Source organism: Coenobita brevimanus, chromosome 16 (genome assembly GCF_032717465.1).
Source record: "Coenobita brevimanus isolate Jiangsu-jjx chromosome 16, ASM3271746v2, whole genome shotgun sequence".
NCBI lineage: Eukaryota > Metazoa > Arthropoda > Malacostraca > Decapoda > Coenobitidae > Coenobita > Coenobita brevimanus.
In genome coordinates this window covers 31,781,375-31,807,090 of record NC_136969.1, presented here as the reverse complement: position 1 = coordinate 31,807,090, position 25,716 = coordinate 31,781,375, and positions in this window count along the sequence as shown.

Here is a 25,716-nt window from a genome sequence, read left to right as displayed (position 1 = left end):
AGCTAAGGAGAACATCTTTCACTGAAGGGATGAAAGGGGATTACGTCTAACCCCTCAAGTTTGAAGGAATTTAAAGTTTCCTAAAATCATTCAGAGATAGTAAACAGGAGTGAAACAAACAACAGGTCTACTCGTACTTCGCTGAATTGTGGAGGTTAAAGAGAGGAAACAATCGAACCATGTAAGAGTAAATACATACCTCTTAAATATACCGTTATTTAGGCTACTACAAATAAAACAATGTTCATATCTATATCAATCTACCTATCTAGAACCATCATCCAACAAATGTAATCAAACGTCACTAAATTAAAAGTATTGTTCAATTAAGAGAGGAAACAATCGAACCATGTAAGAGTAAATATATCTCTTAAAGATACCCGTTATTTTGGCTACTACAAATAAAACAATGTTCATATCTATATCAATCTACCTATCTAGAACCATCATCCAACAAATGTAATCAAACGTCACTAAATTAAAAGTATTGTTCAATTACATTAATTACATTAACACCATGAAATTGAAAAGAATATCTGGCAGGGGTAGGCTACTATACACATGCATACATATTAACAGGTTTACTAGATACGCTCACATTCAACTCTCTCTCTCTCTCTCACACACACACACACACACACACACACACACACACACACACACACACACACACACACTGCAACTACGAACTCAGAGCATCTATCTTCGTTCCTCTTCCTTATCTAATTTATTCTCGTCTCCTCCACTTCTTCTTTCATTCCCATTCCACTCAGTTTTTCCTTTCAATATTTCAGTTCTCTCTCTCTCTCTCTCTCTCTCTCTCTCTCTCTCTCTCTCTCTCTCTTTCTCTCTCTCACACGCACACACACACACACACACACACACACACACACACTAGTAGATCATATAACCCAATCAATCTAACGACACACATCCCATTTAACTCTATATACCTCCAGACAATTTTTCGCATCTTAAGAACCTATATAAATAAAAGTAATTAATAAAGGAATATCACTCACATGCAGATTGAAGTCACCCAGCCTGAATGAAATCGTCTGATGTAGTAGAAGTAAAATAGTATCGTAGTGAAGTGGTGAGACCTATAATGCAGTTGATAGGTGATGGAACGGGACGCCTTCATGTGGTGGCATCAATACAACCAGGCAGCTCCACTCACTGACTACACACACACACACACACACACACACACACACACACACACACATTTATATGTCCCTTAACTCCCTCCATATTCCCCTAAAAAAGATGATGGTGGACTGCTGGAAGACATCCTCAGCCTGCAGTCCATCAGGTTCACATTAAGATCAACTTGGGGCTGATATTGCTGCTGCTACAACAAAAACTACTACTACTACTACGATCACCACCACCACTACTACTACTACTTCAACCAATACCACCACCACCACCACTACTACTACTACTTCAACCAATACCACCACCACCACCACTACTGCTGCTACATCAACCACTGCTATTACTACCATAATAACAGCAACTACTACTACTACTACATCTACAGTACTACTACAACTATTATTATTGCTACTACTACTACCACTACTATTATTTCTGCTACTACTACTACTACTACTACTATTTCTACTACTACTACTTCTACTACTACTACTTCTACTACTACTACTACTACCACCACCACCACCATTACTACTACTACTACTACGGTTGACACCGAACATTTTTTCGCGCCACAAATATCTCAGCCGCTTCCTTTCTTTACTTGCTTTAGTCTATTTCCTTTCCCGTAAAAAAAAAAAAAAACTATCCTCTTCCCATGTAATACATTAATGACACTCTTACAGCTTCCGCGTCTTCAATAATTACCTCATTAACTTTCTGTCCATCCTCCTCACTGTAATTAATTTTCTTTAAAGCTGATCAGGGAAAGGCCTCAGAGTGGAGCTACAATCTCTCTCTTCCGTCTGTGTGTGTGTATACTGTCCACTCTTATCTATTTAATCCATTATTATCTATCCACTAAATACTTCTTATCTACCTCAATCTGGACCTAAAATTGCTCACCTGTATCTATATAACCAGCTATTTCAACTACCAACGCATTTTCAACCTCTTCTTCAAGACATATTGCTCACCTCTATTTACTCGTATATAATCAGCTAAAAATCATCTATCTACCTATCTTGATCACCTATAATTTTATCTATACAACTAACTAGAATTGTATGTAAAGACTGATGCATCTATCACTCTCTCACTCACCCATTCTATCTATTCCTCTATATTTACTACTATACTGAGCAAAAAACCATTAGCTTTATATTTCTCATTATTTATGTCTATATATCTATGTCATCTGTAGTGTCAATTTTCTATCTATCTATCTATCTATCTCTGTCTCCTACCTACATAAATCTCTCTCTCTCTCTCTCTCTCTCTCTCTCTCTCTCTCTCTCTCTCTCTCTCTCTCTCTCAGTTTACCGACCACTTTCTATTCCACGATCAATTCAACTCTCCCCCTTCCTCTACGTCCACCTGCTTTCCTACCTATCTACCCCATCCACTTATCCAATCCACCCGCTCTACACATCCATCCACCCACAAGCTTCCATCTCTCTACCCATCCATCCATCTATCCACCCACTCATCCATCCATACAAACGTACATCCCTTTACCCCATCCATCCATTCACTCACCCATCTGATATTCCATTCAAATATCAATGCATACATCCATCCATCCATCAACGTAATTCTCGCCCTACAATGATCCACCCATCCATCTTTCCCTCTACACATCCACCCATCCACTTACCTAACTACACAATCCTCCCTCCCTCCTACATTCCTTCTAACCGTCCATCCATCCACTCATCCCACATACCATCCATCCATCCATCCATTCAACCAATCCAACTATCCACCCATTCAACCAACCCACCAACTATCCATCCATCCCTGTCCATCCATCCACCCATCTCACCATCCATCCATCCATCCATCCATCCACTCATAAGGTTACATCCATCCCAAGCCCATGGGACGAATGAAAAAAAAACACAAAATATGAAAAAAAAAAAAAAAAAAAAAAAGCTTCCCTTTTTTCCAATACATAAAAAACAGAAAAGGCGACGAAAAAAATTGGTAAATAAATTTCAGGTTTCCGTGGCGTTATGGCGAGGATTTTTTTTTTTTTTTTTTTTTTGAGGGGGGGGTGTTTCATATTTGGTGCGGGGGGGGGGGAGGAGAGGGTGAGATTGCGGATGGAGGTAAGGGAAGGGAAGGAAGAAGGAGGGAAAGAAGGGGGAAGAAAGGAAGGAGGATGTGGAAAAACGTGAGAGAGAGAGAGAAAGAGAGAGAGAGAGAGAGAGAGAGAGAGAGGAATATCAGGAACATAAGATAAAAAAACGCACACACGGAAACGAGAGAGAGAGAGAGAGAGAGAGAGAGAGAGAGAGCAGAGTATGATTGATGGAGGAAGCAGGGAAGGAGAAAAGTGAGAGTAACAGCGGAGGAGGAGGAGGAGGAGGAAGAGGAGGACCAGGAGGAGGAGGAGGACGGAAATGGAGAGAGAATTGGAGTGGGGGGGGGGGCAAAGAAAGACAAATGGTGATGGGGAAAAGGAAAGAGAGGTGAGGAGAATTAGAAGAGAGAGAGAGAAAGGGAAGAAGAGGAGGAGGAGGAAAGAAAGAGGGAGGGCAAGAGAAGACAGAAGGGATGTAGAGAAATATAGAGAGGGAGAGGAAGTTAAGATGAAAAAGGAGAGAGAGAGAGAGAGAGAGAGAGAGAAATGGATAACAGAAATTAAGTAAAAAAAAAAAAAGGAAAATGCGATATATAAAAGGAACACGGAAAAGGTTTGCTTGAAAAGAGAGAAACATACAGGAGACAGGAGGCGTTAAATTACTCACTCACTCTCTCTCTCTCTCTCTCTCTCTCTCTCTCTCTCTCTCGTGAGGTAGTGCTAGTAAACCGAAAGCAAACTCCCTCCCTTACATTTTCTCAACTTAAGTGTGTGTGTGTGTGTGTGTGTGTGTGTGTGTGTGTGTGTGTGTGTAAGATAGATAGATAGATATGGACAAATATTAAGTACATTACATATTAAATTTCGAGATTGCTGTTGCTTTAGGGTTAAATCCTTGCTATAAACCTATCTACCACTGCACGCATTCCTTTCTCACCCTATTGTACTTCTCTCCTGCCCTAACACCTTCATTTTCTCCCTTTTTCCATTCCTTCTCTCCCTCCTTACTTCCTTATATCTCACCTTTCTTTCTTCACTATCCTCACACATTACCTTACCTTCAATCCTGCTTCCTACTCTCTCATCCCACTCCATTCTCTCCTTCCTTCCTTTCCTCCCTCCCTACTTCCTTTTTCCTTACCTTCCTTCCTCTCCTGCAGCTTCCCTTCCTATCTTGCCTCGTTCTCCCACTTCTGGCATTCCAAGGGTACTGAACCTGAGAATTGGCCGCATTTATTCACGTGTTGGGAGCGCCTGGCTACTCTCTCTCTCTCTCTCTCTCTCTCTCTCTCTCTCTCTCTCTCTCGCTGGTCTACATTTCTCCCATGCTTCCTACATTTCTCCCATATATATTTACCGGGTCACTTTCAATACAAGTGTATGTGTATGCGAAAAATTTATATACATCATCTGGTTGAAAGGTTAAGTGAGAGTTTCTTTACGTGTATTGTGTGTATGTTATTCTCACCTTAGGCAAATTTTCTTGATCTATCTCTCTTCTGCAGCCGGCAATACATCACTCTCACGCCTACATACACACTGCATACATCTGTTCCTTACACCTACACGCACTTCTTCACCCCTCCCTCACCCTTCACACTAACCTCCGTATCTCACCCTTACACACCTTGCACACTCGTCTCATCTCATCTCATCTCAACCCTCTTTCACATCCTCTCCCACCCCTACCTTACCCACTCCCTCATTCTACAATGCCTCTCCCGTCACCCGTCCCTCACACTCCTTCCTCCTCTCTCTCTCTCTCTCTCTCTCTGCCCTCCACTTCCTCACCCTCACTTTCATTCTTTCCTCATCTACCCACCTTCCTTCCTCCTCCTTATTCCATCTCCCCCTCTCCCCTCCCTCTTCCTCGCCTCATATTCTCTCCTCCCTCATCTGTCCATCTCCCCACACTCTCCCCCTCCCTCATCTATCCAACTTCCCTCCCCTTTCTAACTCCCTCTCTCCCCTTTCCCTCCCTCCTCCTCACTCCCTCCCTTACCCATTTTTCCATCTTATAATCTAGTCCACCTTCCCCACCTCTGGCCACTTAAGATTACCATTTTAACTCTCTCTCTCTCTCTCTCTCTCTCTCTCTCTCACACACACACACACACACACACACACACACACACACACACACACTGATATACTGTCATGTACCGTGATGTCCTGCATGTGGTATATTGATGTGAGAGAGAGAGAGAGAGAGAGAGAGAGAGAGAGAGAGAGAGAGAGAGAGAGAGAGAGAGAGAGAGAGAGAGGAAAGGAGGTTATAATAAAAAACAAAATACGTGGGAGAGATGGAAAGAAAGTGGGAAAGAAGGTGAGGGAGGAAGGAAAAGAAATAAATATAGGAGGGAGAAAAAGAGAATGATCGAAGAGAGGAAAGACGGTAAGGGATGGAGGGAAAGCAAGTGAGGGAAGGGAAAGGAAGTGGAAGAATGAATTTACGTGAAAGAGAGAAAGAATTATTTAAGCGAGGAAAAACCAATGTGAGAGAGAGAGAGAGAGAGAGAGAGAGAGAGAGAGAGAGAGAGAGAGAGAGAGAATTAGGAAGGAGTGGAAAAAGAGCAAGAAAAGAAGGGGGGGGGGGTTGACGGATGAAGGTAGTGAATGAAAAGGAAATAACGGGAGGAAAGAATGAATGATGGATGGAAAGGAGAGAAAAGAGGAGGGGAGGAGGAGAAAGAGAGGAAATAAAGGAACATGGATGGCAGAGAGGGGAGAAAAGTAATAAAATAATACATAATGGTTGAGAAATTTAAAAGAATTGTGAGGAAAGAAAGGAAGAGAATATATTAGGGAGGAAGAGGAAGAAGATGTGGGAGAATAAGAGCTGGAGAGAGAGAGAGAGAGAGACTAGGAGGTAAAGAAAAATAATATAGGAAAAAAGAAAAGAGGGAGGGAGAGAAAAGAGGGAGGGGAGGGAGGGAGAGAAAAGAGGGAGGGGAGGGAGGGAGAGAAAAAGAGGGAGGGGAGGAAGGGAGAGAAAAAAGGGAGGGGAAGGAGGGAGAGAAAAGAGGGAGGAGAGGGAAGGAGGGAGCCAGCACTCTCCGTGACAAAGACCTCCTCCCTTCCTCCCTTAAGCTCTCCATCGATCATACCTCACCCTGAGAGAGCAGCTGGAGGAGGAGGAGGAGGAGATTACTACTACTACTACTATTAAAAATAATAATAATAATCTTTTACTATTACTACTACTATTACTACTACTACTACTACTACTACTACAACTGCTACTACTAGTACTACTACTAGTAATAACAATCTAGTGCTCGCATGAACGACTTTACTGCAACTGTCAAACTGCAAATAAGCAACTGAGAGAGAGAGAGAGAGAGAGAGAGAGAGAGAGAGAGAGAGAGAGAGAGAGAGAGAGAGAGAGATATGAAAGGCGGGAGGAAGATAATGAGATATACGAGATAAAGGGGGGGAGGGAGAGAAGAAATGGAGAGATAAGGGAGGGAAGGAGGGAGATAAGGGAGGAATGATGGCAGAAGGTGAAATAGGAGTGAATTCCCCGATAATGGAGATCTGATGGAGGCATGGAGGAAGGTAGGAGGAAGGAGGGAGGGAAGGAGAGGAGGAAGATAGGAGACGGAGAGGAGGAAGATAGGATGGATGGATAGGAGGAAGAGAAGGAGGGTTGGAGGAAGAAGGGAGGGAGGGAGGTAGGGGGATGGGAAGGGAGAAAGATAAGAGGGAGGGAGGGAGAATATTGTAAGGAGGAGGGAGGAAAAGGAGGAAAGTAGGAGGAAGAGAGAGAATGGTAGGAGAAGGGAAGGAGAGAAAAGTAGGAGGAAGGGAGACAAAGGTAGAAGGAGATGTAGAAGTGAGCAGGGAAATCAGCAGGAAGGAGGGACGCAAAAGGACAACGGAGAGAGGAAGGCGGGAGAAGGAAAGTAGGAGAAAGGAAGGAAGGAAAGGAGATGGATGTGAGGTAAGAGGAAGGAGGGAAAGAAACGAGAGAGAGAGAGAGAATTGGGTGAAAAATTGTAATGTAGTGAGGGAGGGCAGGAGGGAGAGGAGAGAAGAACAGAGGGAAGGAAATGGGGAATGAGGAGGATAAAATTAGGACTGGAAGGAAGGAAGGAATGGAGGGAGGGAGGGACTTAAGAGGGAGAGATGGAAGTATGAAACGGGTGGTAGGAGAAATGGAGGACCAAAGAGATGGAGGATGGGATGGAGGAACTGGAGGGAAAGAGGACAGGAAGGATGGACGGAAGGAGAAAACTTCGAGAACGGAGGAGGAATACAAGAGAATACAAAGGAAAGCAAACAGCAACAGACCTTATTGGACCTTTCGAGGCAGTTTGTTTGAGAAGACTGACTACGAGATCTAATTCTACATGCTGAAGGATAAGGCTAGTAAAGCAAGAAGGCTCCCCCCGCCACCAAACCCTCAGGAAGAAGGAAAATAAGTGAGAAGGAAAAAAGTCAAGCAAGGAAAAATTGACAAACACCTAGGCTCCTATTCTCGTCGGGTATGGAAGCTCCCTTGCGCCTCTTCCCAAGCGATTTATTTTCCAAACTACCCATTAATATCTTCATTTTTGCTTCTTGTATCCTTAAAATACGAACATCGATTGCATAAGTAACACAACACACAAGCATATGGTAATGGAGCAGAATCAGAAATAAATCGGTAAGGAGGAGGTGTTACAAACCTTCCTATTAGCGTACTTTCCAGACACTTCCGCCGAAAATATGCAATAACGGTGACACAACACTCGTAAATAACAGCACTCGTCAATAACAACACTCGTAAATAACACCACTCGTAAATAACACCACTCGAAAATAACAACACTTGTAAATAACAGCACTCGCAAATAACACGCGGAAACACCTAGAGTCCACCACCAGCATCAGTCTTTCAAGCCCCTTCTTACCTTCATATTTCCGTGTACGGCTCGTTAACCCTGTCAGATCAATGACCCCCTTATTCCAAAACCCGCCTGATACCTTCAAAAAATTCTGTTTTGGTTCAGGAGAGGCCGAATGAATTGGATGGACGTCACTTCCATTTTTGTCGCGTTACTTCGACAAATTTGTTTAGATCTGGAGAGATTTTTCGAACTGCGGGTTAAATATAGCCTCCACTAACCATTCAAAACCAATACAGCTTCCTTAAGTAGTTAATTGTTGGCAAGTGCCCATGTGAAGGAGGAGTAAATTAACCTAATGAAGAACTCAGACACACACACACACACACACACACACACACACACACACACACACACACACACACACACCTCACAAGCAAAACCTCCCCTCCCCTCCAACCAAGACCCGAATTCAGAACTCGATAATAAGGAAGTAGAAGGAGGAAGAGACGGAGAAAGGAGGAACGAGAGAGAAAGATGACGAGGCAATAACGCATCCCGATAACGCAGGAAGTGACAGGGGAGAGATAATGGCGATAATGGGAAACTGATGAAGAAGGGGAAGACCGCAAAACGAGGTGATAATACGAGAGACGGACGGCGGAAGCGCAGGTAAGGTGAAGGCAGGTAGGTAGGAAGAGATGATCAGGTGGCCCATTTTCCAACTCCGTGATGACACATGGAGATGAGATGGATTGGAAGTTTGAGATATTTTGTTGAGGATAAAGCAGTAGTTTCTCAGATGTAGGAGTTTTAGATCGCAAATATCTTTCATTCCCAGGTAAGCATAGGTAGGTAGGTAGGAGATGGTTAGGCGAGATGATCAGGGGTGACATTATCCTACACCATAAAGATGAAATGGAATGGTATCTTGAGATTTGTTGGGTTTCCTTCAAGCGCCTGTATAAAATTAAACCTTAATTACAATTCCCAGGTAAGGTAATGGTCGGTAGGTAGGAAAAGACGAACAGGTGTCACATTTTCCTACTCCATGATGACAGACTGAGATGGGATGGATTGGGATTTGAAGGATTTGCCGGGAATAAATATAGTTTTCTCTTCATATATGATACCTGTATTGACAAGTACGTCATCCCCGGGCAATGTAAAGGTAGGTAGGCAGGTAAGATGATAGTATGATACTTTCCTGGTCCCTGATGAAGATGTGATGGACTGAGAGTTTGAGAAATTTGCTTGACATAAGTTAGGATATAAATAGTTTCCTGGAAGCATAAGACAGGTGAAAGTAAGTGGGTAGGTAGGAAGGAAAGAAGAGATGATCAGGTGTGACATTTTCTTATTCTCTGATGATAAAGACGCGAAGGACTGGAATTTCGAGGGCTTTACTGGGACCAAATCAAAGTAGGTTCCTCAAAGCATATTATGCATTTACTTAATTTCCAGATACGGTGAAAGAAGGTACGGTATAAGGAGATGATCATGCGTGTTATTTTCCTGCTACCTGATCATATATTAAGATGAGATGGACTGGGAGTTTGAGAGACTGGCTGGGAATTATAGTTTCTTCCAACTAAGAGATATCACTAATTTACTTAATTCCCAGGCAAGTTCAAGGTAGGTAGACAAGAAAAAAAAAAAAGATAGGTGGGTAGGAAGGTAAGCAAAAGAAAAAAAAAAAAGATATGGCGTATGGACTGTGAGTTTGAGATTGGCTATTTTTATTCATTTGCTTATTTATCTGCATATCTGTATCTACCTACCAATCAATCCACCTATCTAACCTATTTTTAATACAGGTATGCTGTTAACCGCTCAAGCGGGGTGGCGCCGGAAAACAGGCGAACGCAACCTTACACTATTCATTCTCTCAGCTGCCGAGTATAATGGTCTGCATAAACCAATTTGAACCATCCACGAGCAGACCCCGCTGATTTCCGGTTTACCCCAGGCGCTTCAACTGTCATTTATGGATCATTAAGGCATCCCCCCCATAAACCACTGCCGGTATTTCACTTCCACACCCGTCTCTCACCCTCCTCGAAGCTCCGACCTCTGATTGGTAATATCTTTTACTCTCTCTTCACCATCTTGGCCATTCCCATCCTCACCCTCCTTCTAATTCTGATTTGTATTCCGAATCACTCTCTCATCACCCACTCTCCTTAATCACTCTCTCATCACACACTCTGCTTAATCACTCATCACCCACTCAATCTCTCATCACCCACTCTTCTTAATCACTCGTCACCCACTCTTCTTAACCTCTCATCACCCACTCTCCTTAATTACTCTTTCATCACCCACTCTTCTTAATCAATTATCTCATCATCCACTCTTCTTACTCACTCTCATCACCCACTCTTCTTCATCACCTATCACCCACTCTTCTTAATCAATCCGTCATCACCCACTCATCTTAATCAATCCCTCATCACCCACTCATCTTATTCTCTCATCACTCACTCTTCTTCATCATCCATCACCCACTCTTCTTAATCACCCATCACCCACTCTTCTTAACCAATCCCTCATCACCCACTGATCTTATTCTCTCATCACCCACTCTTCTTCATCACTCCTCATCCACCCGTACTACTTCGTCATACTACTAGGAAAGATCAGAGTGAATCAGAAAAATACAACTTCCTGGAATTGTACGACAGGTGAGGCCAGGTAGGGGAGAAGACCAGGTGTGCCAATTAGCGGCCTCTCAAATACAGAACTCACAGCTTTCAAACAGGACCGGTTAGATCCTTAATAAACCCGTCCACTGCTAAATAAAATCGTCCGGTAGTAGCAAGAACAAGATGGAACATAGGTAAATGGAAGAATGGGAGATGGATGGAAAGGTTTGGTGGAGGGAACGAAATGTATCGCTTCTTGGGGGTATACATCACACGTATGAATAATATCCTTGCATAATCATACACGTTGTCTCTAGGGGAAGACTGACGTAAGGGGGATGGGCAAGGGAGAGAGGGAATTTTGCCACTTTCCACGAAATTCTGGGGGAGTTTGATAGACGCGCGCGAGGTTTATGTATAGTTTCCTGGAAGTACAGGCCATCAAACACCTGCAGAATATTCTAATTTCCCTCCCTCGCTATGATCAGGTGTTTGTTTTATTCATGGCCCCAGACGATTCTATTCTGCCTGGGAGAGACCTGTCGAAATGGAGTTGTAATGTGTAATCTTCAATCTTCATTAAAAAAAATCAAATCGTCTGGTGGTAGCAAGAATATAAAATACGTCACTGGACTGAAGTAAAAATAGCCTACTACTAAGCCTTCTTCTTATAGTCAAAGCCAATAATAAATCGCTAAGGAAAAGGTGTTAGGGACCTTCCTTAACTGACGAGAACATGGGGCTAAGTCTGCGTCCTCTCCCTAGCTGAATAAAATCGTCTGATAATAGCTAGAATAAATCAGGTACGTCACTATTCTCTATCCCGTAACTTATTGTAACCTACGGAAAGAAAATATACTGAATCTTATACTATGATCAATACTATTACGTGACTGAGAACACCTGAAAGTATGTTGGACAGGTGTCTTTTTTAATTCACTCTTTATTAACAACTCAACTCAAACCGCAACACTGGGGAACATAAAACTGCATTCATTTCGCCCCTTTGTACCTTATTTCCCGTAGCTCAATGACAGGATAATACTATGGCCGTGCATTCTTACCACAGCACTTCGTCGTGATTAGCATAGTAATTTTGTATTAATCTCTTGCTATAACTCAGCCTCCTCAAGATGGAAAGAGGCGATATTTACGCCTAGTTAAAGTGAACGGAGTAGAATTGTTGACCACCAAGCAGAAATGAGAAAAAGAAATCATACAATACATTGGCACATACGGTGAGAAATTAATCGCTGACACAATATAGAGTGAAATTTGTTCTCGCTATGAATTCAGATTTTACGATAACTATAGTTCATTTATTTTAAGTAGGTGGAGATTTTCGTCATTTTGAAGCCTATTTATCTTAGGTCAGTGGAAGAAAAAGACAATATTACAGGTTTGCTGCCTTTCCCTAGCACTTCTTCGTGATTAACACCATATCCGTGTTAATCTCCTGTCACAGCTCAACATTCATGATGGCGTGCAGGCAATTTTACGTTTAATCAGAATGAACTGAGTAGAGAAGAACGAATTACCTAAGTCTGTCCAGTAATCTGTACCTGGTGGGAGAGAAAATGTAATGCGTGAAGTGGAGAGAAAATGTAACGACAGTGGAGAGAAAATGTAACGCGTGAAGTGGAGAGAAAATGATACGCGTGAAGTGGAGAGAAAATGTAATGCGTGAAGTGGAGAGAAAATGTAACGCGTGTAGAGAAAATGTAATGCGTGAAGTGGAGAGAAAATGTAATGCGTGAAGTGGAGAGAAAATGTAACGCGTGAAGTGGAGAGAAAATGTAATGCGTGAAGTGGAGAGAAAATGTAATGCGTGAAGTGGAGAGAAAATGTAATGTGTGGAGAGAAAATGTACTGCGTGAAGTGGAGAGAAAATGTAATGCGTGAAGTGGAGAGAAAATGTAATGCGTGAAGTAGAGAGTAAAAGAGGGAAATTGCGGTGGGGTTTGTGTGCTTAGCAATTGGAGGCCATTAGTCAGGTGAAGCAGGGTCATCCATCAGAGTCAGCCAGGTGGGGGCGAAGAGGAAGAGGGGAGGAGGGAAGGGAGAGAGAAAAGAGGAAAGAGGGAGAGAAAAGAGGAAAGAGGGAGAGAAAAGATAATGTGGGTTCGTGGAGTGGGCGGCAGGTGGGCAAAGGAGAGAGTTTGGAGAGGGAATGGATGGGGAGATGGGAAAGATGGGGAGATGAGAGGATAGGTCTGGAAGGGGGAGAATTGGGGACGGAGGGTGAGGGAAGGATAAGCTGATAAAAGAAGTGGAAAGAAAGGAAGCAACTTTAAGGAGGAAGGAGATAAAGGAAGAGGAAGAGACAGAGGGCAGGTGGAGTAAGTGGGGAGTTGACGGAGAGGATGGGGCGAGTATAAAAAAGAATGGAGAAGTACGAATGAAAAGATCAGAAAAGAGAGGGGGAAAATGAGATAGGTGAGGGTGGGGAAAGGCGAGTTTAAGAGACTGAGAAGGAGAGATGGAAAAAAAAAAAAAAGACAGAAGACAGAGTGAGGAGGATGGGGAGTTGGGGAGGTCAGGAAGATGGAGGCGTAAGTCATGGCGATGGAAAAGAGCGGAAGATGTGAAAGGAGTTCGATGGCGGGGGAAGGCAGACGGGGCAGGCAAGACCATGGAAGGAAGGGAAGGGAAAGGAAGAACAGGATAGGATGGTTCAGGAAGATGACGATAAAGAACAGGGGACGGGGGCAAGAGGGTGATGAGGTGAGAAGAACAGAGAATAAAGGAGGCTGGGAAAGGGAAGGAGAAAGAAAAAGTGGCTGGGTCTATAGGAAGGCAACGAAGGGAAAACTGGAAATGGGGAGCTGGAGGGAGGGTTGGTGGGAAGGAGAGATAAGAGATGAAAGAAGGAGAGGGAATCTGGGAAGGAAGGAGAGAAGGAATGATGTGGAAAGGATGAGAATACATATGGAGGGAGGAAGGGAGGAGAAATAGCCTGTGGGAGACATAGGAGACCAAGATAGATGGAGGAAGAAAGAAACAGGATATGGCAGAGAAGGAAGGAGGGAAAGAGGGAACTACAGTCGAAAGAGAGGCGAAAGGAGGAGGGACAGAGATGGAGGAATGAGGGGGAAAGGTAGAAGGAAGGGGAGAGGTGAGAGGAATGGAAGGGGAGGAATGGAAGACGGTGCGGGAGGTGCAGGGGGTTAGGAGAAAGGTGAGGGGGAGGAAGAGGAGAGGTAGGGCGGAAGAGGGAGAAAACGGGAAGAGGGTAGGTGAAGATGTAATTAAAAAGGAGGAAAAGTAGATGCAGGTAATGGGAGAAGGAGTGATGGAAAAGGTGAAGAGTAGTGAGGAGAGATGGAAGAATGCAAAGGGAGGAAGAGGGTGAAGGGAAGTTAAGGAGGGGAAGTGAATGGGTGAAGTAGGAGGGGAAGGCGGGGAGTGACAAAGTGAGGAAAAGATTGCGCGAATGGAATGACAGAAAAATGACGATGGATGGAAGGAGAAATTGGGGGGTGAAAAACAGGGTTAAGGTCGAACGGGGAGGAAGAGAGTGGGAGACGAGGAGAATGGAGAGAAAGGAGGAAAGGGAAAGAAAGGAGAAGAGGACGCGAGAGGAAAGGGGGAATGAGGGGGTGGAAAGTAGGGGAGAGGAGAGAGGAAAAGAAAGGAAGAGATAGGGATAAGAGGAGAGGAGGAAGAGAAAGGGGGAGAGAGGAGAGGAGGGAGGAAGAGAAAGGGGGAGATAAGGATAAGAGGAGAGGAGGACGAGAAAGGGGAAGAGAGGAGAGATGAAGTGAAGGGGATGAGATGGGGAGAAGACATGAGAAGAGAAAAGAAGAGAGACGGCACGAAAAGGTGGGGAGAGGAGGGGAGAGGGAGGCAAGGAGGCGGGGAAAGCAAAGGGAGAAGATAGGAAAAATGTACAAGAGATGGGATGAGTGAAGAAAGGCAAAGGAGAGAAAAGGAGAGTACGTGTGAAGACGACACTACAGGAGAGGGAAGGAAGGAAGAGAGAGGAGAAGAGAGGAATGAAGGGAACAGAGGAGACGAGAGAGGAGAAAAAAGGAGAGGAAAGAAGACACGACGCGACTAAGGAAGAAAGTGAAGAGGAAATGAATGAAGAGGACTGCAGGGACGTGGGGAAATAAAAAAGAGAAAGAGAGAGAGGAAAGGAATAATAAAAGTGAAAGAAGAGAAGAGAGGAGAGGTGGGGAGAAGATACAGGAGGAAAGACAGGAGGAATGGGAAAGAGAGGAGAGGGAGAAGACAGAAGAGGAGAGGAGAGGCGAGGAGAAAAGGGCTAATGCTACAAAGATCGATGGTTTGATGAGGTGAATGAGGGGAGGGAGGAGGGGAGGAGGAGGAAGAATGGAGAGAAGAGCGAGGGGAGGGGAAGAGGTTGGGGAGGCTGTAAGGAAAGTAAATCGAAGGAAGGGAAGAGAGAGAGAGAGAGAGAGAGAGAGAGAGAGAGAGAGAGAGAGAGAGAGAGAGAGAGGGAGAGAGGGGTCCAGCAGGTCACTTTATTTATTACTGAAACATGAGGCAGTGAAAGGGCGCCGCTGAACTGGACAGAGGGAAGTAACGGCCTGTGTAGTTTGTATGTCAGTAAAGGAATATCGCTGAGGCAGAGACGGATTTCTGGGATCTGCTAATCTATACCCCGTTCACATCAACTTGGCCCTAAATCGTCATCTCCCCATCTTGTTCATCTTCAAAAACCATGTCTCCATCTGAAAATCTATATTCCGTTCATCTCAACTTGGCTCAAATTCGTCATCTCTTCATATGAAACTCTGTACTCCCTTCACTTCAACTTGGCCCAAAATGATCATCTTTATCTGAAAATCTATACTCTGTTCACCTAAACCTGGCCCCAAAATTGTCACCTCTCCAACTGAAAAGCTATACTCTGCTCACTTCAACTTGGTATTGTCATCTCTCCATCTTGAATGCGATACACCGTTCACTTTAACTTGGCTCAAAATTTTCATCTCTCTATCTTGAATGTTAAGTTGCAAAAATAGATTAATATTATAAGAAGATGCTATGCTCATTTTATATAAACTTGGCCCAAATTTTTGTCCTTCTGCAGCTTATTTCACGAAGCCTAGGGGCAGAAGAGGACAATGTTACTTCTTAACATCCTTTTTCATTACACTTCTTCGTGACTAGCACCCACTCTCCCCCTTTCCAATTTCATTTACCTATACTGCCCCTGTTTCTCCCAGTTTCATCGACTTGTACAATCCTTAATTTTCCCTTCCAATTTTATCTATTTGTAAAGCCCATATTTTCCTCTCTCCAGTTTCATCTACTCATACACTCCCTATTTTTCCAATTTCATCTACTCATACATTCCCTATTTTTCCAATTTCATCTACTCATACACTCCCTATTTTTCCAATTTTACCTACTCATACACTCCCTATTCCAATTTCACGTACTCATAGTCACTCTAATTTCACCTACTCATACACTCCCTATTTTTTCCAATTTCACCTACTCACACACTCCCTATTTCTCCAATTTCACTTATACACTCCCTATTTTCCCTTTCTCCAATAGTGTCATTAACAATAAAGGGGTACACTACAAAAATGGACACCACAGTTTAGGAAAAAAAAAAAAAAGGGAAGCCATATACTTTTCCCTCTCTGCTTAATCGACCCTTTCCAATTAATTATATTCGCCATGAATTTTTTTTTCCTACAAGAGAGTAAAATATTGTGACTGGAAAAAAATCTCCAATTGGTTTTTCTATCGTATACATTTTCTTTATTCTGATGTAAAGTATAAGCATTGTTATTTCATCACTTCATTTACTAGTACTGGCTAATTATCTATCTATCTGTCTATCTATCTGTCTACCTCCCTCCCTATCTGTCTATCCCTAGGTTGGTAGGCAGATAGTTATAGGCAGCTTGTGTAATCGCTTGTACTAGTAAATGAAGCAAATGAAAAATGTTTAAAGTGTTCTTCACATCAAAATAAAGATAATACATAAGATAGAAAACCCAGCTGGTGACAGACATAGATAGATAAATAGATAGATAGATAGATAGATAGACTGACGGAAATCAAGTAACAGCCGAAATGAGTGAGACAACGAGGCACAGAAAATGTCTCGTGAAACATTCTAAAGACCCGTATTCTAGTCCAGTAAGGAGGCTCCCTAACACCTCCTCCTTGGCTATTCATTTTTGGATATGGTTGGTTAATATACTTTGGTACATTATCTATGAGGGGTATGGCTATGCTGGTAGGATTTATGTAACAGGGAAGAGGACAATGAGGGGTAATAAATATATCGCTAGGGAACAGGTGTTAGGGAGCTTCCTTAACCAACGTGAATACCGACCTAAGAGGCACAAGAAGCTTCGTAGCACCTCTTCCTTTGCAATCTCCTTGTTAAACCTTAAAATCTGACTACCTTTACATCATAATATCATCGACAAATTCTACCTATAACATAAAAAGGGTATTTGGATGCGTAACTTACTGAATAAATCGCTCAGGAAAAGATGCTCCGTAATCTCCAAAGCCACTTAGAATACGACCCTCAGAGATTCGAATGAGGTATTATTAGCTGTGTTAAGGTGGATTTCAGGCTTAATGAGAACAGTGAAGACAGACAAGAAGACTCCATGGAAAGTTTAATTTTTTTCTCTAACAAAGAACCCTGACTATCTTGTGAGTCATTACGGCATATGACTAACCTTAACTCTAAACTAACAACTAAAACTTAACCCAACTTTAATCTCAACCTAAGCTAATCTTGACGACCTGACCTGACGTACCCTACACAAACACAGCTGACCTACCCTACCCTGACCTAACCTACCGCAGTCTATAGTACACCAAATTAACCTAACCTAACCTAACTCAACCTTATCTAACCTAAAATCAAGGGCATTATACCAGACACGACGCGATACATATTATACAACCACCAATATCAATCATGGAGGACATTGGTGCATAAGGGAATTGATACATAAATAAAAACATAAATAACACATAAACCAACATTCATATTCCAGCCTCCCTTCTATCAGCCTCTCTCTCTCTCTCTCTCTCTCTCTCTCTACCTTTACCCTTTCGATTCACCTTCTTTCTCCGTTTATCGCTTCTCTCCTTCCTTCCATCTTTTCCACCTCATCCTCTCTTTCCCTCTCTCTTCCCTCCTTTCCCATTCGCTTCATCTTTTCCTTCCATTTTCCATAATTCCTCTCTCCCTTTTCTTTCCCCTAATACCTCTTTCCTTACTTCCCCTACCTCTTTCCTTACTTACCCTACCTCTTTCCTTACTTACCCTCTTCCCTTCTGCCTCTCTTTTTACGTTTCCTCTTCACCCTTTCCCTTCCTTCCCGCTTTCCTCTCGTCCCTCTTCCCTTCCCTTCCTTTCCGCCTTCCTCCCATCCCTCTCTTCCTCCTTTCCATCTTCTCTCCTCCCTTTCATCTTCCCTTCCTTCCGTCCTTCTCCTCTACGCTCCCTCCTTTCTTCTCCATTCTTCCTCTCATTCCTTCCCTCTCCCTCCCTTCTCTCATCCTACCTTTAACATTCCTTCACTTCTCTCAATCCTTCCCTCTTCCACTTCTTCAGCTTCCTGTCCCCTTCCCTTCTGAATATTCTCCCTTGTTCACTTCCCTCCTTTCCTTCTCTCCATCCTTCTTTTCCTCTTCCCTCCTTCTCTCCACCTGAGCCTTGGGTTGAGAGTGGCCGAAGGAATAATTTATTGGGCTCTATCTTCACCTGCCTGGGAGGAGGAGGAGGAGGAGGCGAAAGGAAGGTGAACGGAAAAAGGAGGGGAACGCCGGAAAAGGAGATGAACTAACAGAGGGAAAGGAGAGAGAGAATAAAGACGACGAAAGGAAGGCCAGACGGAAAGAGAGAGAGGAAGGGGAACAGGGAAGAACGGAAAGAGGAGAGGAAGAATGGTGAGGGAAAAAGAGAGGAAGGGAGAAGATGGAAGGAGAGAGGAGGAAAGAAGACGCAAGGAAGGTAGAGGAAGGAAGCAGAAAGAAGGAAGGAAGGGGAAAGGAAAAAATGAAAGGAAGGTAGGAGGGAAGGAAGGAAGGAAGGAAGGAAGGAAGGAAGGAAGGAAGGGGAGGGAGGAAAGGAACTAAACAAGAAAAAAAGGAGAGAGAAAAAAGAAAGACAGAGGTGAAGGACAAACGGAAAAGGAGAGAATAAACGAGACTAAAGAAAGGGATTGAGAGAGAGAGAGAGAGAGAGAGAGAGAGAGAGAGAGAGAGAGACTGGAGGAAGATGCAAAGAACGGGAAATGAAAAATGTAAAGAGGAGAGCAAGGAAGAAGAGGAAAAAATAAAAGGAATGAAGGGCAGGAAGGAAAGGAAAAAAAAAGATGAAGGAATGCATGGGCTGGCAAGAGGAAGGGAACGAGTGGATGATGGTTTAAGAAATTTAAAAGGAAAATGTGTGTGTGTGTGTGTGTGTGTGTGTGTGTGTGTGTGTGTGTGTGTGTGTGTGTGTGTGTGTGTGTGTGTGTGTGTGTGTGTAAGAAGTGGGGAGCTGAGTAAGGTAAGCAGGGGGGAAAGCTGGGGAGAAGTGAGGTAGTAGGGGACTAAGGATGGAAGGAGAAGGGGAGGAAGGGAAGGGGAAGGGGATGAAGGAAAGAGGAGGGGGAGAAAGAAAGAGGAGGGGGAGAACGGAAGAGGAGGGGGAAAGAGGAAGGGGAGGAAGGGAAAGAAAGGGGAGGGACAGAATGGAAGGGGAGGGGAGGAAGGAAGGGAAGGGAGTGATATGAAGTAAGAGAAAATGGAAGAGGTGGGAGGGGAGGGGGAGGATGGAAAGAAGGGGATGGGAAGGAAGGAAGGGAATGGGGAGGAAACATGGGGAAGGGAAGGAAGGAAGGGAGGCGGAAGAAGAAGTAAAGGTAGGCGAGGCAGGGAGAGAAAGGGGAGGGAGATGAAGGGGAGAGAGGAGTGAAGGAGGAGGGAAAAGAAGTGTGGGGTGATTTAAGAGAGCGGTAAGTAATGTATTAAGTAGTAAAAGATTATATGACGGATGGGAAGTGAAGAAAGGATAAGGGAGAGGAAGTAAGTGGATTAGTAGGCGAGAGCAAGTGAGTGAGTGGGCGATTGGAATGGTAGGTGAATGAGGGTGAGTGAGTAGGTGGGTGAATGAGAGAGGAGTGAGAAAGTGAGTGAGTGATAAATTACCAGGGTGGGTGGGTTGGTTGATGAGTGTGTGAGTAGGTGGGGTGAGGACAATTACAGACTAGGTGAATGAGTACGTGGATGGATGGATTGATGACGGGAGGAAAGGGTGGACATTTTGTGTGTGTGTGTGTGTGTGTGTGTGTGTGTGTGTGTGTGTGTGTGTGTGTGTGTGTGTGTGTGTGTGAAAGAAAGGATTTCTAAAAGTAAGCTATGAAACGCAGAAGGTACATAACAAAGAAAATGGAAAAATATCTTTTACTAAAACGTGAACGAAAGAGAGAGAGAGAGAGAGAGAGAGAGAGAGAGAGAGAGAGAGAGAAACAATGACAGTGAAAGGAGCAAATTTCATCACGGGAAACTAGGACAAAAAACAGAATATAAATCTAATTAGACGAAATATAAATAATACCATGAACCAATGGGGAAAGGGAAAAAAGAAAAATATTTATGGTTAGAGAGAGAGAGAGAGAGAGAGAGAGAGAGGGGGGGGGGCCAGAAGGAAACTGTCTGGCTTATGGAAAGAGGGCAAATTAGTGTAGAGAGGAAGGGGAAGGGGAAGCTGGGAGAGGGGGGGGGAGGGAGGGGACCTGACGTGAAGGGTGAGGGAAGGGGGAGAGAAAATGGAGAAGGGGAAGGAAGGGTAGGGGAAGGAGAAGGAAGGGTAGGGGGGAGGGAATTGAAGAGCATATTGTAAAGAGTGGAATTGTGAATGAGGGGAAGGGGGATGAGGATGAAGATGAGGGGATATGCGAATTGCTGAAAAGGGGAGAGGAGGGGAGAAAACGATGAGGGGAGAAGAGGGAGAGAAAAAGGAAGCATCCTGTAGGAGTGGGCTAGCGTGGGGAGGGAGAGGAGTAAAGGGGAAGGGGTAGGTTGACTGGGGAAAAGGAGAAGGGGAGGGGGAATGAGGGCAAAGGGAGAGGGGTAGAAGGGGAAGGAGGGGGAAGGATGTGAGAGTAGCTGAGTGAGAGAGGAAATGACATTGTTTTACTGAGAGAGGAGCTGAATGAGTAGAAATGGAGGAGGGGAGGAGAGGGAGGAAATTGAGTTGTAAGGAGAGAAGGAAGGGAAGAATGGGGGGAGGTAGAGAAGAAAGAACGAACAGGAAAAGAGAGAGAGAGAGAGAGAGAGAGAGAGAGAGAGAGAGAGAGAGACTGCAAAATCGTATCTACCATTTCGTCCTAGAAAGAGAATATAAAAACATTCCCCCTTAAATAAAAATCAGCGACCACTAATATATTAATCGTGTGAGACATGATTTTCACCTGCTATTGTACGGAAGGTGAATAATACAGGTGCTTAAGACAGTTTTTTTGTCTATTTTTTTTTTCTCGCTCCCTTTTTGCTTTTTCTGTCTTAATGCGTTTTGTTTTTGTATCTCTTAATCGAGTTTTTCTCATTACATAGCGCCATGTAGGAGCGCTAGGCATGGTTCGCTTCGGGAGGAGGAGGAGGAGAGGAGAGGAGAGGAGAGGAGAGGAGAGGAGAGGAGAGGAGAGGAGGAGGAGGGTTGTTCTGAAGAAAAGAGTTCCCTAGCAACCAGAAGTGTTCGAGAAAACTACTTAGGGGCTAACTATGCTATTGTTACGGAAATCATTACAGGCCTACGTATTTTATTAGGTTTGTTTTGATCCTGCAGGCTTCATAGCGTGCCCTGCTGTGGAGTGAGGAAGGCACAGTTTCTCTCTCTCTCTCTCTCTTTCCTGTTCCTTTTCGTTCTTCCTACCTCCCCCCATCCTACCCTTCCTTCTCTCCTTACAACTCAATTTCCTCCCTCTCCTCCCCTCCTCCATTTCTACCCATACAGCACCTCTCTCAGTAAAACAAAGGCATTTCCTCTCTCACTCAGCTACTCTTACATCCTTCCCCCTCCTTCCCCTTCTACCCCCCTCTCCCTTTCCACTCCTTCCCCCTCCCCCTCCCCTTATCCCCCATCAACCTCCCCCTTCCCTTTTAGCCCTCCCCCTCCCCACATTAGCCCACTCCTACAGTATGCTTCCTTTTTCTCACCTTCTTCTCCCCCTCTCATTTTCTTTCCCCTCTCCCCCATTTCAGCAATTCTCACTTCCCCTCACCGTCATCCTCATCCCCCTTCCCCTCATTCACAATTCCACTCTTACAACCTGCTTTCTTCCTTTCCCTTCCCCATTTCCTCTCTTCCCTTCCCCTCATCCTTCATGTCAGGTCCCCTCCTCTCCCCTCTCCCAGCTTCCCTCCCCTCCTACCTCTCCTCCCTACACTACTTTGGCCCTCTTCCCGTAAGCCAGACAGTTTCCTTCTGCGGCCCCCCCCCTCTCTCTCTCTCTCTAATCCCCCTTAACATCCCCATCCCGCTAACACATTCCCCAAATCCTCTTTTCCCCCAAAACAACATCATTTCCTCTCCTACTCTGACCACACTCACTCTCACTCTCTTTTTTCCCCTCTTTCCCTTCCTCCCTCCCTCCCTCCGTTTGTCTGTCTGTCTCATGGACATACTGAGCATCTTGAGGGTTTTCTGGCATTCTCTTCCTCTCCTTTACTCTCTCCTTCCCTCCCTCTCTCTTCCTCTCATCCTTTAGTTTCCCTCCTCCTCTCCAGCTTTCCTACCTTCTCTTTTCTTCCCCTCCCTTCCAATATTTTCTCCATCTAATCTCTTTCCTCCTCACGTCTCCTTCTCTACCGGTGAATACTCCTCCCCTTTCAATCCATAATCATCCTTTCCCTTTTTCTTCCCTCCCTCATTCTTTCCTCCCTCCTCTTCTCTCTCTTCCTCTCTCATCTTTTTCTCCTTCCTTTTTCCTTTCTCTTCCTATATTTACTTTGCCCTCTTCTCTCTCCAATCATATGCCCTTCTGCCTCCCCTCTCACTCTTCCTCTCTTTTCCGTCTTCTCCCCTCCTCTCCACATATCTCCTTTGCTTCATCTCCCTGCATCCCTCTCTCAGTTTCCTCATCTCCTCCTATCATCCTTTGTTTAATTTTTCCTTCCATCTCAAAAATAAACACTCCGTCCCCTTCCCTCTTGTTCCTTCCCCTTTCCTCTCCTTCCCAAACCTCCCCAATTCCTCTGTTTTCCTCTCACTTTTCTCTTTAAATCTCCATGTTCCCTTCTTCCTCCACTCCTCCTTTCCTCTCCCCTCTCCCCCTTCCTTTCTTACTTCATTCCGTCCTCCTTCCTTCGTTAATTCTTCCTTCATTCTTCGTTCCTTTCTCCCTCCTTCCCTACTCCCCTTCCGTCCTTCCTTCCTTTCGCACTCCTCTCCCTTCCTTCTTTCCTTCCTTCCTACCTTCCTTCCTTCCTTCTTTCCTTCCTTCCTTCTTTTCCCTTTCTTTCTTTCTTTTTCTTCTTTCCTTCCTTCCTTCCTTTCTCCCTCCTTCCCTACTCCCCTTCCTTCCTTCCTTTCTCCCTCCTTCTCTACCTCCCTTTCTTCCTTCCTTCTTTCCTTCCTTCCTTCCTTCCTTCCCCGACACCCCACTAATGGAAATACTGGGCATCTTTTTAAATTTTTTGTCCACCGAAGGATGTAATGGAGGATCGTGAGCGTATTGTGGGAGTGTGTGTGGTTTTCCCTCCCGCTCCCCCCCTCTCCCCCTCTCTCTCTCTGTTTCCCTGTTTGTCTGTATCCTCTTCTTCTCCACCCTCTTTCTCTCCACCCTCTTCTTCTCCACCCTCTTCTTCTCCACCCTCTTCATCTCCACCCTCTTTTACTCCACCCTCTTCTTCTCCACCCTCTTTCTCTCCATCCTCTCTTTTCTCCACCCTCTCTTTCTCCACCCCCTTTTTTCTCCACGCTCTCTTTTTCTCTACCTTCTCTTTCTCCACCCTCTCTTTCTCCTCCCTCTTATTCCCCACCCTCCTTCTCCACTCACTCGCTCTATTTTGGCCTGTCTGTCACTCCGCCTCTATCAACTTTCGCCTCCGTCTCTTTCTCTGTCTGCGTCTGTCTTCCTGTCTGTCTGTGTCTGTGTGTAATGTCGGATCGTGAGGGTATTGTGGAAGTGAGGCTGATTTAGAGCGAAGTTTTGTGTGTGTGTGTGTGTGTGTGTGTGTGTGTGTGTGTGTGTGTGTGTGTGTGTGTGTGTGTGTGTGTGTGTGTGTGTGTGTGTGTGTGTGTGTGCTTGAGCCATGTGTACATAAACCTGTGTATGTACGTTCATGAGCGTCTTTGTGTTACTCTAAAGAAGAAAGGGAAGGCAAGAAAAACGAGTACACTAATTAGAGAGAGAGAGAGAGAGAGAGAGAGAGAAAGGATGAAGGGAGAGGGAGGATGAGTGAAAAAGATAAAAGAGAGTGAAAGAGAGGACCACGAGGAAAAAGAGAAAATGAGAGGAGAAACAATGGAACAAGAGGTGAAGAGAGAAAGGGTGAATGGAAAGGAAGAGCGAAAGAGGGTAAAAGAGAATGAAAGTGAGGCACAAAGAATTAAAAGAAAGAATCAGGGGGGACGAAGCAATGAATAAAAGAACATGACAAGAATATGAATAGACAGGAAGATAAAACACTGTCAAAAGCAACACAGAGGAGAGAAATTGAAGAAAATAAGACGAAATTGAAGGAATAAGAGGAAGGAGCGAGAAATGAGAACAAGATGAGGCAAGAGAGGAGAGTGAAGTAAAATTGATGGGAAAATCGAGTTTGTGGAGAGAGAGAGAGAGAGAGAGAGAGAGAGAGGAGCATTCTGAAGGGCATGGAAGAAGAGGGAACTGGAGAGGTAAGATGTGAATTAGTAGGCAACTGGGTAAGATGATGAATACATTAGGATGAAGAGAGAGGGCATGATTTGGGAGGAGAATAAATGAAGGGGACAGAGAGAGAGGAATCAGGGCAAGTGAGGGGAATGGAGGGGAGTAAATCTAGGGGAGAGAGAGGAATCAGGGTAAGTGAGGGGAAAGGAGGGGAAGCTGAGGGGAAAGGAGGGGACATAGTTAGGGTGGAAAGCATTAAGTCTGTGAGCATAACCCTTTCCCCTCCAACCCTCCTCTGCTGAAATGGGCTGCTGGCCTGGATTAAGCACTTAGGCTCTGAGATGGTTAATGAAAGGGGGGAGTGGGGAGAGAAAAAGTGTGGGAGGAAGGAGAGGAGAGGAGGAGGGGAGGAAGAAAGGAGGCAAGAAGGAAAAGGGAAGGGAGAAATGAGGGAAGAAGAAGGGAGGGGAGGGAGTGAGGAGGTAAGTAAGAGAAAGGGAGGGATGGGGGAAGGGAAAGAAGGTAATGAGAAAGGGAAAAATGGGAAAGAGGCGGGGAGGAAAGGAAGAGAGGAGTGAGGAAGACAGGAGGGACTAAGAGGAAGAGATAGAAGTGGGAGAGAAGAGGGAATGAAGGGAGGATAGTGTGTGGAGAGGGGGGGGGGAGGAAAGAGAGAGGGGAGGGGGGAGAAAAGAGAAAGGAAGATGGGGAGGAGAAAGGTAAGGAAAGGAGAAGGTAGGCGTGAGAGGGGAGAGGGAGAGTCAAAGTTCATTCACCTTTACCTTTATTCGTTCACCTTAATTGGGCAGATTTTCATTATTTTTTAGCTTATTTCCCTCAGCTCAGTGACAAACTAATGCAATACTACAGTTCTGTATCTTTTCCATAACACTTCTTCGTGACTAGAATCATTATATAAATCTCGTTACAGGTCCATATATAAAAAAAAAAAAAAAATCTACAACTCTAACATCCTTTCCATAGCACTTCCTCGTGACTATAATCAGATTCTTGTCTCTTTAATACAAGTCAAGGGCAGAATAATAATACTAAGGCTTTATAACCTCTCCCTTGCACTTCCTCGTGACTAAATTCATATTCCAGTGTAAATATTTTGAGAGAGAGAGAGAGAGAGAGTTTTAGGCAAGGTTAAACCAGAGTATAGCAGTAATGTTACC